Below are 15,985 nucleotides of genomic sequence, written 5' to 3'. Positions count from 1 at the left end.
CATTTTTTTCTTCATTAGAGTAGCCAATTTTAGTTTATTCTAAATATGATTGTGGGAAAATACTGTTTTGACACTTCATTATGAAGTAGTTGGATTTGTGCTTCATGATCTCAGAATGAGTATGAGGATCTGAGAGAGTCCTTTTCTTTTGGCACCATCATTTCCTTTCTAAAGCGAGTCAAATTGTGAGTGAGATTTCTCTGAAGTTGAATTTTTCTTTGAAGGAAAAACAATGTCACTTTAGAAGGAGGTTTACTCTATGAGTTAAATATTTGTAATATACTACTTTTGTTTCTAAGATCAATAAAGTGACCTAAACATTGGATGAGGGCCTGGAGACATAATCCACACTGCAAAAGATCCATTAGCACTTGGTTGTTCTCTTCTTCATTTTCATCATGTTGGGTTTTATATGATTATGTTTCATCTTTAATTTCAATTAAAACTTAACTATTCAATTTGGAATAAGTTACGATCTAAGTGACTGTTTGAAGACCCAAATTTATCAAAAATTGCATAGTGCTAGAGGGCAATCATTTTTAAGATCAATGGAATAGTTCTTGTTTTAATATATTAGCCAATGACTTGAGAAACAAGCTTATTTTCGGGTTGGCGAAAAGACTAGGAATATCCATCCATTGTTCATATATTTTGGAAAAGGCCCTAGTACATGCAAACTTTATCAAACTAGACCTACTTGCACATTATTTTCAATTGATTTCATCTCCATTTCCAAGCATTTCATTTTAGTTTGAAAACATGAAATCAATTGTACGTGATAGTGTAAAGGACTAGGAGTCAACATTGTAGCTTTGGAACCAAGGGAGTTACAACATCTGGAACACTAGTGCATGTCTCAACATTCAAAACATTTTAAGTATGTGTTTGTTTTATTTTCAATAAACGTCATTATATTAGTTTTGTTTCAATGTTTCATTTTATGGTTCATTAATTTGCTTTCTTGATTTTTTTAACTTATATTTTTAGACTCTAAATAGCTAATCTCTCTTATAAATAAATTTAGCACATACTCCTAATTTAATTTCTATTTTCTAAGGTGATAACATATCTATCCTAATTTTGTACATATTGTAATGTGCTTTTAGTTTTACAAACATCTAGATTGATCTCATATTATGTCCTAATTAATGCCCATATATTACCTTGGCATTTTTAAAGCTGATGTCAAGGAATCACATTTGGATTTAGAACTACACTTACAAGTTTCCTTGGAAATTTTCATTAAATTTTTTAAAATATAAACATTTAGGAATTGAAGGAGTTAAAGTGGTAAAATGATAGGTAATGATGCAGGATCATCTTACCGCCTTTAACCGAAATTCAAATTTTGAGCTATGAAAGAGTAAACGTGGACCATCATTATAAAACAGGGAAAATCCTGTTAAAACAGAGCTAATTTGATGGAATTGATAAGTCTCTAGAAGACTTATCTTAATGTGATTATTTGCCATGTAAGCATATAGAGAGGTTTAGGGATTTGATTGAGCGATTGTGGGAGGAAATCGTGGATCTTAGATGATCCATGACTTTTGTAATTTCTTATATAAAGAGAGTCTGTGTTGTGAGAAAAGCGTGATTGGATACAATGTAGTCGAAGGAGAACTTGTGCCTAAGGCTGAAATGCCTTAGACTGTAATCTAGTTCTGTATATATATAATGGAAATATTGTATGAATTTCATGTGTCTATGTTTAAAGATATATCCTTTACTATGAGTTACATACCATGTTACGAGTTTGTTTATCGACCATTGATCATTATAAGGATCGATGGTGATCCAATGTTTATATGGAATCATAGATTGAGTGTTGTATGGTGTATGTGAGTGCTTTAATGAGTATGGTAGAGACAAACTTTGTTTTAAATAAAATTCCATAAATACACAGTAGATCAACGGCGTAGGTAGAAAATAATGAGAACCGTCAGATCATTTAGATCGATCGATATTAATGGCGAAGATGAATCCATAGGAGCCGTCACAGTCTTCCAATGGGTGGAGATCTACGGTCATCGTGTGGCATAGAAACATGGGCATTAATCAGCAAAAGTGTGGTTTTCGTAGGTGGAAGCGAATTCTCGCGTGGCCTAAAAACTGTAAGCGGGATTTGAAAAGCGGACCCAATTAAGTTATGAACCATAAATTAATTCAGTTGAAGTCCAAAGGTGATCAATCCATCCGTTGAACCTGTGATCAGACAGATATTTCATAGAAACATGCACAAGCAATAACTTGGAAATTGAACGCGATGAGTGTTTATTCAATGGGTTTAAGCCATTGTTGAGATCCGACGATCTAAATCATTCGTTGCAGGACTAATCAGATGGTAATCATGCACAAACATGTGAAGAGGTTAATGGAATTTTGGAACCTAATGGGTTTATCAACACTGGTTAATTTTATTTGAGATCCGATCTAAAGCATTCAGAGTGGGACTGATGTTCATTGGCAGATTTTCTTTGGATTTCCGATGTTTGTTTATTTCTAATTTTTATGAGAATTCCGCCTATTATAGAGCTTCCAATGTAAAAATGGGCCATAACCCACAGGTCCACGTATTAATTTTATAAGGATGAAGCTAAACTACCTTTACGTAGTTTTCCCCGCATCATAGTGGTATCAAAGTAGGGAAAGGTTTCCTATGAGAAGAAAGACAATTTTGTGTGCGAAAGAAGGAGGTACAATTATGTTGAATGTTGGTGAGTTTGTGGTCTTTAGAAGAAGGTGAGAAAGTTGCAGAAACCTAGAGCATGGAGTGCTCTAATGGTTCATAGAATAGAGAAACAAGAGATGCCGAAAGACTAAGCTAGGTGACAAGCTTGGTGAGGTATCATGTAGAAGAGAAGATTGTTACTGCAAAGGTTTTGTTGCAGCTCACAGAAAGATCATGAAGGCAGTTACACTAAGAAGGTGCGTAGGATTGGTAAGGGATGAAGGAGAAGCATATGACCAAGAGGTCATAAAGTTTTGTACCTCAGGAGTCTGATGCAGGAGCATCTTATGACCTTTAACCAAAATTCAAATTTTGAGTTATGAAAGAGGAAATGTGGACCATCATTGTAAAATAGGGAAAATTCTGTTAAAACAGAGCTAATTTGATGGAATTGATAAGTCTCTAGAAGAATTATCTTAATTTAATTACCTGCCATGTAAGCGTATAGAGAGGTTTAGGGATTTGATTGAACGATTGTGGGAGGAAATCATGGATCTTAGATGATCCACGACTTTTCTAATTTCTTATATAAAAAGAGTCTGTGTTGTGAGAAAAGAGAGATTGGATACAATGTAGTCAAAGGAGAACTTGTAACTAAGGATGAAATTCATTAGATTGTAATCTAGTTATGTATATATATAATGGATATATTGTGTGAATTTTGTGTGTCTATGTTTACAGATATATCCTTTATTGTGAGTTAAATTCTGTGTTATGAGTTTCTTGATCGACCATTGATCACTATAAGGATCGATGGCAATCCAATGTTTATATGGTATCATATATTGAGTGTTGTATGGAGTATGTGAGTGCTTTAATGAGTATGGTAGAGATAGACTGTGTTTTAAAGAAAATTCCACAAATATGTAGTAGATCAACAACATAGGTAGAAAAGAATGAGAACCGTTGTATCGTTTAGGAGCCGTCACAGCTGTCTGATGGGCAAAGATATGCGGTCATCGCATGGCACAGAAACATGGGCGTTAATCAGCAGAAGAGTGGTTTTTGTAGGCGGAAGCGGATTCTCATGCGGCCTCAAAACCATAAGCGGGATTTGAAAAATAGACCCGATGAAGTTATGAACCATACCTTAATTCAGTTGAAGTCTAGAGGTGTTCGAGTTGTCCGTTGAACTTATCAGTGGATGGATATCGTGTCGAAACATGCACGAGCGATAACTTGGAAATTAGACACGATGAGAATTTATTCAACAGGCTTAAACCCTCATTGAGATCTGGTGATCTAGACTGTTCATTGTGGGACTGATTGGACGGTAATCGTGCGTGAACATGTGCAGAGGTTAATGGCATTTTTGGACCCGATGGGTTTATCAACACTGGAAATTTTATTTGAGATTAGATCTAAAGCATTCAGAGTGGGACCGACATTCATTGGAAGGTTTTTAAGGGAAGTCTGCCTATTATAGAGCTTCCGATGTAAACGTGGGCCATAACTAGGTCCATGTATTAATTTTATAAAGAGGAAGCTAAACTACCTTTAGGTAGTTTTCCCTGCATCAGGTAATAACCTACACATTCACTTTAGTTTATTTTTCACAAGTCCTATTCATTTTTATCTATGTAATATTGAATTAGACCTTAGTTTTTAATTATATTTATTTATGCATTATTACACTATACCTAGAGATAAAAAAAAATGAAGGTACATAAAACAAAAACCACCCCACTAGTAATGAACCTTCACAATTAGTAGGAACATAAAAAACTGAACAATAATTAGAAGAAAAAATACACCCATTGTTAGAATAAAAACTATTGAACGTTTGGAACCAAAAAAATATACAAGGAAGATGATGAAACTAGTATAAAGACAAAAATTATTGGCTTAACAAGGAAAGAGGAAATAACTGAAACTAGAAACCTCCTTATTAGAAAATACAAGAAAATCAATTCCTCAACTAGTCCCTAAAGAATTAGAAACATGTAAGAGAAAACAACCTAACTTGCTTGATAATACATTAGAAGGTGTTTTTTATTGGATTGATTTACATTTGTTTGAAGGAGAAATGGAAGATACAGACAAATAAAACTAACGTGGAGAAAGAGAAGGTAAAAAAAGACATGAAAGAGAAAGATAATGAGAAATCTTGAAAGAGAAGGAGAAGGACAAGAAGAATTCGAAAAAAATGATGGAAGAGGGAAATAATACCCAAGATATACGATGGTGAAATAGGACCAAATGTAGGATGAAGAAGTGCTAGATATGAAGAATAAGAAGAGAAAGCTCGTGATACTTCTTTTGGATTGTCCATTTTAGATCTACTTGCAATCTTTGGAATTGAGGTAAAAACAAAGAAGATTCCTCCTTTGGTTCTTCTGATCTCCTACAATATTCCTAAATAAGACCTTAATACTTTCTTGTTTGAATTTGATATTTTATGTGATACATATGGATTCACAAGTTATCCTAAAAATTTCATTTATTCCTTTCTACTTTGAAATCTTTTACATTAAAATAGTTTATGGGTTAATGAGAATCCACTATACTAAATTGGGATGATATGCGAAAGAAAATTTTGAGCAAATATAAACCTTATTGTAGATACAAAGTTATAAATAATAATTTTTTAGGATGATTCAATAAGAGTATGGAAGTTTAGAAGATTAATTAGAGAGATTCACATGCAATCTACAAAAATAAATAAAAAAGTATTCTAAGTCTTTAGTTTTCCTAAACAATTTTCTTAAAATGATTGATGGATGATTATGTAGACATCCTTAATATTATGGGGTTAGGTGATATTTATTGACTACCTTATGATCAAATTATTAATTTGTGCAGGAAATACTTCAGAGGAAGAGCTCAATTTAGTAAGGGACAATGACATGCTCTTTGAAAGGTACCTGAATTAGCCTTAGGAGGAGTTATAAGGGAGGAATTTGGAAATATTTTATAAAATTTCAAAACTGGCCTCTTAAATACTCTTGGATCCCAAATTGATGCAGTAAAATCTAGAAAGAGGCAAGAAGAACACAATGAATTAGTATCAACATTTTCCCCTAAATATAGGCAGAAACACCATTTATATGAATTTTCTTTAGATAATATTGAAATTTGTGGAATTTTTGTGGAGAAAAATTCTAAAAATAATTTTCAACAATATTGGAATAAAATAAAACCTATAATATAGAAGTGAAGCAACAAAGTTACTTTACTATGATGCACAAATAAGAAAGCCTTGGAAGCCTCAAACTACAGGTATGTCTTAGGACCCCCAATAGTTCTCTCGACAATTTATTCAATATCCTCAATATCATGTGTAGTATACAAGAAATACTCCTATGCCATCGTAGGCTTGGATTCCTTAGAAATTTCCAAACCAACCTTATCAAAAATGTTGGTGAGGACAAGGCTATGGAAACAAACGTTTCTACTCAATAGCCTCTTCAACCATCATACCCTCAACAACCTCCTCCTTTTTAACAATTCCAATAGCCATATAATAATTAGGCCTAGCAACCATTTCATGTACCATAAATAACTCAAACTCGGTAGCTTCAAATTACATCTAATCAATCTCAACCAAAACCTACAAAACTACCATCCCACCTCATGGAAAATCCTAATAGCAAAGTGGAAAAACTTGTATGCATAACTGAGGAAGGAAGAGACCCCACTTATGCAAGTGCCTTTATTTAAAATATCTACTTAAGAGAAAGTACTATTTTACAAAAGGAATTTTCTATAATCATAGAAGAACAAGAAGAAGTCACGGAGGGAATTCATAACAGAATTGGTATAAATGAATCACACAAAAACACAAAAATTGAATAGGATCAATCACTAGAAACTAAACTAATTCCTTTTCTCAAAGTGATTTATTTTGATAAAGGTAGTGATCTCTCTTCATCATGATTTCTTAAAACAATAAAATAATTTGTTCATTAAAATTTCTTTATTGCAAACTATTAAAGAAATTCAAATTTAATCACAAAAATTAAGGAATTGTATTTTAAGAAATATAAAATAAGAAAGAAGGATCCAACTACAATTCATGTTATTCGAAACTTAGTTATCTATATGTTCAAATCAATGGAAACTAAAAAATATGTTGATCCTAGAATACTGATGGTTACAATTATTCTAAAAAATATTTCAAATTTTAATATACTAATTGAATTAGGTGCAATGATTAATGTGATAACAAGGGATACAATGTAATGTTTAAATTTACAAAATATTCAACCAACACCTACAATTATTGAATTAGCTAATAGATTATGCATAGAACAAAAAGGTTTAATTGAAGATGTAATAGTCTACTTAGGTTCCTTGGAATATCTACTAGAATATTTAGTTTTACATCCTAAAACTAATTTATGTGGACATCCCCTTATCCTCGAAAGATCGTGGCTAGATACAACTGATGCATTTAATAGTCATAGATCAGGAAAATTGAAATTTCAAAGGGAATTCAAAGTAAACAAATTGCGCCCATGGGGCTTTGGATTGATGGTGAATGGGTGTACTGTTAAGTCACTCCTTGCAATAGGTCATTGGTTCAAATCCCCCTAGGTGCTTAGGTAGTATTATATAGAAAAAAAAAGGTAAACAAATTGCATTATATCCCTTGCTAAATAATTTAATGAATTAAAACAATTATCATGGCTCGAAGAAATAGATTTAGAGGAAGAAGTAATTAAACCTATATTTACTACTAACCAAGTCGTTAATTTCATGGATCTATTATAGCGGCTACAACCACCCTCCAAAATTTTGCCTTAGCCTATTTTGGAGCCTCCCCACCAACCTTGTACAAAATCTTGTCTTGCTTCGTCAAGTACACAAGCTTTAGTGTTTTTCTTGCACAAAGGCAACCTGACGATCATAGCTCGATGCATTCTCCTCATAGGCTGATCACCTGGACTTGGTCCAGCTGCAAGCTGAGAAGCTCCCACAAGAAATTGCATAATTATCGATTGAAACCAGCCTTCTCTCCAGAAATTGTGCAATCTTGACTGGTAGCTTGTTGGGCTCCAAAATTGCATAATTCTTCTAGTCAACACTCCTAGTAGGAATTGCGTAAATTTCCCTAGTGGGGCTGCTCTACCGAGAAATTACACAAATCTAGGCAATAGTCAGCTGCTTTGCCGAGAAATTGCGCAAATCTCTTGGGTAGTCAGTCCAGTTCCCAGCCAAAAATGTGCATTTCCTTCAAGCAGTTGAACAACCTCTTGCATGTGTAGCTAAGTTGACCGGTTCCCTTCAGGATCGAGCAAAACAGACTTGTATGCATGGGCTACTTCTCCCAAGGAAACATGCAAAGGAATCCCTTGTTTAAGGGACATATGGTTAGCAATTGGAGGTTACATCCAAGGATCATTTAAGAAACCTCCCACCAAGTGTTGCTTTCCCTAGATTTGTGGCATGTGCATCATAACCTCGATGTTATTAAAACTCATTAACCATATCTTGCAGAGCTCATTCCTCACATCATCCTTGTATCTCTAACATCCCACATCACATCTAGGAGTAGTCGGCACAATCAGCTCAGCTGTTTTGGGATAAGCCCGATTTCCATGCCTTGTGTTGCATTTCTATCGCTTTTTGTGTTTTTTCTTGTGTGAGTACTTTTTTATTGATTATTTGAACGCTTGGATTTGCATGTATACTAGCTTTTCCTAGCACTGTTTCAGTTTTCGTTGCTATCTCACTGCTATCGCATGCATGAAACTATTTTTCATGAATGGTTACTGATTCATCGACTCGCCTCACCCTTATGCATGTGTTCCATTTTCTAAATATATCATTCACTGCTTGCATGCATGATCATTCAGTTATGCTTACACTCAATATCACCATGCATTCACACTCACATTTCCTTTCAGTTTCCCCTCAGTGAGTCTAGGCAGCATTGGCCTGGACTCTGCCTCACCAAGAGCCTCACCAAGATATCATTGCACAATCCTGAGAGGGAAAGCTCTAGCTTCCCCTCCAAAAATCCACATTTCTTCCCAGAAGTTGTTCCCCAGGCCTACTTTGTGAAATCCTGAGGGATAGTGACTGCTAGCGAAGAAAATTGCGTAATGTAGTCACTGAGCCTGCAGCCATTGCCATATAAGCATTGTGCAATTCTAGCAATCAACAGCCAGACTGGAATGTGCATTGTGTAGTTCCATCAGTCAGTCAGTCTCCTAGTAGCCCAGACTGTGTCTCATGTATTCTTGGAAGTCAATCTCCTGACCTCCCAGCCGAAATTGCGCAACCTTCATGATCAGTCACACAGGTATGTTGCAAGTCATTTCTCAAGTTTAGTTTGGTTTTCAAATGACAAATTGGTTGCCATGTCTCTAGGTATTGCAGGTGTTCATCTACCTCTAAGAAGTGTAGGTACAATAGTTTCGAAGAGGGAAGAGTCGAAGAAATTGTTTAGAGCACACCTAGAGATTCAGTCGATCAAATTTCTATGAGCTTGCCTACTCACAAAGATATCAAGTTGTTTGTAGACAATAACATCAAGATATTACAGGAAGTAGCATCATGAACAACAGCTGAAGGCAGCATATCAAACGCAGTGAATGCAACGAATATAACGAATGCAGCAAATGCAATGAATATAACGAACGCAGTGAATGTAGGGAATGCAATCAATGCAAGAGGAACATTGTCGATAACACAGAGGCGGAACAAAGTTGCAAGATCAAGAAAATTCACTGATAATGAAAGCAACCTTGCAGATAGAGGCTATGTGGTGACAACGCGACATGAAGATTAGGTGAAGTCAGAGAATGGAACAAGGAAGGAGTTGCATGTGTTGAAGCAACAACTAGAGAAGAACATGAAGCTGCACAAACAGATGAATGAGTTGCAGCAGGAACAAGAACAGCAGTGGGCACAACATGCACTCACGGATGAAACTGCACCCATACAAGTTAAAGATCCATCCTAGTAGCTAACACGAAGCAGACATGGTGAGTAGTGTTGTTGATCGCATGCAATAGATTCACCAACATGCATGTCATTGTGTGCATGCATGCAATCCAACTGATTCAACACACTCACCAAGGCGAAGACAAGAGGCAAGTTCCACTGGAGCTAAACATGTACTTTGGCAAGTTGATGTGTGTGACCACCAACACACACTGGAAGATCAATGCGAACACTATGCATTAGTGTGCTTCCAGTTCAACGCACCCAAGAAGACCATGAACATGCTAGCAGACAAGTTGGATGAAGGAGCTAAACTTATGCACCAGTTGCAACAGAGGCAAGAGTTCACTTCAGCAAGATGTCACCATGAGGTGCATGCACACCATCACAGATGACAAAGCTTGGAATCAGCTCACCACCTTCACCATCAAATGCATTTCAAAGAGTTAGTCTCATCACAGTGGACCAAGTGTCAGCGATGTCTTGCATCAGTTGCTCAAGCCATGTTGTCTCATATGAGTACATGTGAATTTTAATGTTGAGTCATGTCAAGTGTAAGTCAAGTGTCAATGGCTAGATGTAACAATGATAGAATAGGTGAAGAGTCATGAGGGTAGTTGAACTGTCACAAAGGGGAATGTCAAGAGTCACCCCATCCTTTGCTATAAATAGTGCCTCATAAATCATTGTCTAGGATTTTGGTCAGCCAAGTTTCTGATAAGACTATCTTGGAGAAAGCTTGGATAGTATTGTAATGTGCCTTGGCTTCTCCACTGCATAGATTTAGTTCATCTCTTTGGAGGAGCAGGAAGATGTGGCTGTAACGTTCCACTGTTGGGGCTAGCAGGTTTACATGGATGTATTTTATGATTGAGACATACACTTATTTATATAATAAGAGCCAACATATTTTCATGCATATGTTGTTATTGTTGTTAGATTGTTCCAGTTTCTTATTAATGCATGTTGTTCAACTTACGTAGTTGTGTATGAACTGCTTCGTATGCAATTATATGAATCTTGTTGCAGATGTGTTGTTATTTTAACCATCACTTTGGAATGCCAACTGATCTGCCTTCCAGATTGTGATGCATCTTTGCTCGTGTGTTTCCTTCTCAGCTGAGTATTGCTACAGGTTGCCAAGGGGCGCACTCATCTCACCCCGCATGTTTTAGAACCTCTCATTCACCTTCCTTGACTAACTGTAGTAGTCACACCCTTGCTACTAATAGAGTTATCTTACTTGCCTCTGTGCGACATCGCAGTCAAGGCATTACCTTATGACCCACTACTGGGACTCCTACACCAAGAAATTTGAGGTCTAATTGGGACTTCTTACCGTGGTGATCCCCTTGACATGTTGGCGGGTCTAGCACGTCAACATTTCTAATGCTAGAAGGAGGGCCAGATGACAAGTTGTGTCATCTCATCCAGTTTTGAACCTTTTCATACCTTTCATTGATTCTTGCACTCTTCTTCCCCCGCGATTTTTTTCAAATCATGAAGATGTCTCCATCATGGAGGAATTTTTCGATCTCTTTTCCACTTTCACGTATGTTGGTGAAGGCGAAGTGGCCTAGCATGAGTACTTACATGCCTTTCTTTCCATGCTTCATGAGGAATATGGGCATTCTGACGAACAGGCCAACTTGCTTCTTTCACACACACTTCACAAATCTCCATGTTGATGGCTACTCAGCCTACCAGGTGACAGTGTACACTCACTTGAGCACTTTAAGATCTTATTGAAGACACTTTCTATCATTTTGATCCAGAACATCATGACCAGAAACTGTTACAGAAATGGAAGGCTCTGCATGAATCAGTTATTGATTTTTGGCAGTGCTTCTATGACTTGCAATTTCAAGTTTCGAGGACCCAAATGAAATTTTCCTATCTTTAGGATTGGTTCAAGTATTTCCTTAAGAAATCTGCCCATCCCAAGAAGAAGCTTGAGATCAAGCCTCACTCAATATTCTTCGTTGATGGAGTTGCTCAATCTCATGTGAATCTGCTCACTGTCTCAACTGACTGTCTGTCTTCCTCTCATTCAACAGCTCCACCAATGCCTAGTGATGTTGAAGATTATGATCTGTTGGCTACATGGGGCCTGACACAGGTTCAATGTTAGTTAGCCAAACAAATCCCTACACCACTGGCCCTTTTTACATCATCCCGCGTAGCATGGAACTAAGTCTCACTTGAAGCAATATGGGGGGGTGATGGAACCAAGTTTCTGCACCCTGAGATGGTTGTGATATTGGTTTATTCCTTCTGTTCCTGCTCTCATGCAGGTTGTTAAGTTCTAGGGCTATGTCTGTCTAGCCCTTTATTCCACCCTTTGGTACCTCCATGAAGGGGTACAATTGACCTTCGTGTAGCGCTAACCTACGGTTCAGGTACTTTCTCATTGTTAGGGCAGCGTATCGTGAAGATTCCCAACTAGATTAAGTGTCTTACTTATTTTATTAAACGATCAAAATTAGCACCGCGTAAATCGATATCCTTACTTGTGTTCAATTATCCAACGTAATTACATACATTCGTGCATCACATAAGCATTACAAATGAAATTCATACATAATATGACAAGATGCATTAACAGGAAACAAAGACACAAAATTTGTAGAATGCTTCTCTTTATTGATATCTTCAGATGGTTACAGACTCTCTCCAACCTACGCACACAGCTGCAGGGGTCTGCATACTCAGTTGCAAACTTCTACCCTAGACATCTACACTCTCAGCTACAGGGGTGCATTTACTCAGCTGCGGACTTATACACTAGGCTTCTGTGCACTCAGTTGCAAAGCCTCTACCTACACTACGACCAGAAACTTATATTTTTCTCCTTATCGCTCAAGACTTCATCTACAACTCATGACTTCAAAAGCTCCTTAGAGCTTACTTACTTTGCTCTTTTTATACAATTCCATGGTCCACAAACCATGGGTAGATCTCTATAGCTAACTTTTATTTACAAAATAAGGGCGGACTACCCTTTATGACTCATGACACCTTCACGTTCTGTGACCACAAAATGCAGAGACTTTACACTTTATTACAAAAGTTGGCCCAAAACATGGGATTTTAGCCCCAAAAATTTCCTTGTGGGATCCCATTCCCAACAGGACCCCAACACAAACATCATGACTCGCCCTCGAGTCACTCTGCAGGTGTAGAGATCTTAGCGCGAAGACCTCCCAGCTTGACTTGTATGACCACAACCTCATTAGTGCATTATACGACCACATGCTTCGCGTCTTCAACCGTTTACTTGGTCACTACTCCTAAACTGTCGACCTGAAGCTTTTGCTGAGTTGCTTGCAAAGTTGCAAGATCTCCTTCAATAGAGGCTGTGATCATGTAAGCCTCATCTAACCAGGGCTTTAGTCACACCATTAGCACTGCTTCCTTGTGTAATGCTGCATCCACCTATTCATTCAACTGCTTGGCCTCCTGCAGCTTTGCTAGTCTTTGTGTGAGCACAGCGATTCATATTGTGACTTTGACTTCATCATAGCACTACTATAGCTCGCGTGCTTTTGTCTCCAGTCATTGTACATTAGGGTCCTCTTGCAAGCTCGTTAGGACCTCAAATGATTGTGCAAAAAGTTGCATGCAATCTACTACTACACTCTCAACCACTGTTATTGATTATGTGACAGTGGTTGCGCACTACTCCTTTACTTCTAGCAGTGTTGAAGGTTGGTCCTTTAACTGTAACTCAGTTATTTGTAGGTTTAACTCCAACTAAACCCTCACCATTTCTGTACGAGCATCACGCACCCCTATGGCCAGCTTGTGGATGAGCACCTCGAATAGTTCTTCCTTAGGAATGGCCAACTCTAGGACCATTCGGTATGCCTCCTTGATGACCTGCATTATATGCTTCTTTTGGTTGGTCACCTCGGTCACGACGACAATGGCAGAGTTTTACTGTAGTGCCATCTGCTCATTGTTAATCCACTGCTCACTGATCACTCCATCCTGCAATAGGTGGGCCACCTGGCTAGGGAGCACTACCAGATTCAACCCTACTCCCTTGCGGGTGCTGACAGTGGGCCTGTTAGCTTCATTCTTCATGCTCAGTACTCCATCAGGTAGCATTATCATGCTCGAGGCCTTTGCGCGTAGCATCTCAGCAGCCTCTGAAGTGCCGATAGCAAGGTTGGTGGACACCATGCCAGAATTTGACGCGTAGGTCTATAGTTCCTACAGACATGTCTGGATAGCCACCAAGATTAGTTGTTGTTGTTTCTCAAACTGTTGTAGGGCCTCTATGGTGACACCCCGCACGATGTCACTGATGTTACGCAAATTGCCCTCTGTGAGGGTGATTGGGTCCAGTGATGTCTTAGTAGTCTTGGATTTCTTCTTGGACCCTCCTTTCTCTTGCTCCGTTGAGTGCTTGATGCAGGCGAACATTTCCTATGGGTTTTCATCATGCTGCTCTGTCTTCTCGTCCATCTCTTCCTCTGTCTCAGGTGAAGGCAACCTCGTGCCTTTGTCAGAGCCCCACTCTGTTCCACTTATTTGCTTATTTGTCTATTGAGTGACATCACGCTCCACCTTGGCCTTTTCAATGGCCTCCTTCTTTCTCTTTTCAACCAGCTATGTCATCTTGCGCTTGGCCTCCTCCTTATTTCTCTGCGTGGCAGACGTTCTCCCTCCCACCGCCAAGTTTTTTGTGGTGCACCATTCTGCTGGCCATCAATTAAGTACTGCATCAATGGTGTCATCCATTGCCAAGTAAGGCAAGTCATACCATTTATGTGCAGGGTCCTTCCACACCTTGATGGACACATGGTGAAAATCTGCTTTAAACTCTACGTAGCCCTCTAGGTTGGAAAACACCATAGGCGACAACTTCGGTTTGCGATTGATGGCCATGTGGATGTTCATCTCCACCAAGATCCATAATGTCTTGTTGTCCTTGATGCGCTGCACATACTTGGTCACCCATAGCAAATCGTACTTTTCTCCTTCTAGTAGATCTAGCGTGACTGAAGGGAATTCACTGTCCTCTGGTAGCTCCCATGCTATTAGCACAATAGACAACAAAAGCCATGCGTAGTGGAACGTCTTGCTGAGCTCCTATGATTCACTGCAATTCGAAAGGGACTCACCATGGAGATAGCCTGCCCAATTGAACTGAACTCCTTCGGCGCACTGGGCTACTCGAGCGACGACAGGCACTGGCACCTCATCGACATGACACTTCCTCATCACCGTCCCTGCTAAAATTTGCATAGCCACCTTTACAGCAGGGTCACAGATTCTAGATATGGCATATCCATGCGGTTTCTTTACTACCTTAAACATCTCTTTCATGGCCTCTGTGAGGGCCTTCTCACCACCTTTTCTGCCGCACATCATGGCTAGATTTTCTCTTGTGTAGGGTAATCACGTGATCCTGTGGATCAATCTGTCAATGATGGGTATTGGCTCCTCCAGCCATAGACACCCATCATGCACCAAGCATAGCAGCTTCTTGATGACCAGGACTATAATCGAGGTGCAGTTGTAGTGCAACACCCATAGTAGGTTCAGCAGACCTGCCTTGTCTACTCCTCTAAGCCACCTCCACAGCTCCAATACAGTCATTCCGATGGTTTTATCGATAATGCGATGCATTAGTTCCTCGGTCACAGAGTGTGGGAACTTTTCATGGTCAGCCAAGTCCCAGTCTTCGAGTTTTAATAGAGGAACCCGCCCTAAGTGCGGTCCTTAAAAACAATTTCATCTAGCATTAGAGGGGTTTGCAAGGGGACCTTGCTCTCATCGATATCTTTTGGAACCTTGGTCTTGCCTTTGCATGGAGGGACGTACTCAGGTAACCGAGTGATAGGGTCAGCACCCTAGGCTTCGAATTCCTCGATGTCTATGCCCACGTCCTCCTCATCCATTAGGATGTCTTCGATTTCTTCCTCCTTCAGCTCCAAATTGATGGCTTTGCCCTTTTCCTATGTGGTGGGCTTGTCCTTTGGTGGGTTTCTTCTCGGCGATGCATGCACCAGTATTGCAGGCTGCTTTCCATTATTATCCTTTGCACTCTCTTTTGTTGGGGTGGGCTTTGGTCTCGGTGTCCTTGGTGATTTTGGGACTTCTGCTAATACTTCAGCGACCTCTGGAGCAGCTTCTTCAGCCTCCATAACAATTTTTGGCATCGACACCTCTGCTTTGGTATTTATAGCTATGGCAGTTGTTGACATAACGCTAATCAACAATTCTCATGATGTCTCTGGTATGTTCTCAAATGCTGAACTCACTATCAGAGCCTCAAAGAAGTCTCGGTTCATGTGCACTTGAGAGCTCAACAACTCAATTCTCAAAATGGGAAGTTTTTTTTTTGCTCGGAAG

The 15,985-nt window shown here is 38.8% G+C and overlaps 1 pseudogene; it reads right to left on the bottom strand.

The window, feature by feature from the left end:
• Nucleotides 1-15,001, bottom strand: part of LOC149258362 (peroxisomal membrane protein 13-like) — an 89,077-nt pseudogene extending 74,076 nt beyond the window's left edge.
• Between the last annotated feature and the right edge of the window lie 984 nt (nucleotides 15,002-15,985).

The sequence above is a fragment of the Pinus tabuliformis genome, chromosome 6, assembly GCF_031772625.1.
Source record: "Pinus tabuliformis cultivar Carrire ecotype Pingquan chromosome 6, CPIR1, whole genome shotgun sequence".
In the NCBI taxonomy this organism is placed as follows: Eukaryota; Viridiplantae; Streptophyta; class Pinopsida; order Pinales; family Pinaceae; genus Pinus; species Pinus tabuliformis.
Note: the sequence above shows the minus strand (reverse complement) of the source record. Positions and strands in the feature narration are given on the sequence as shown.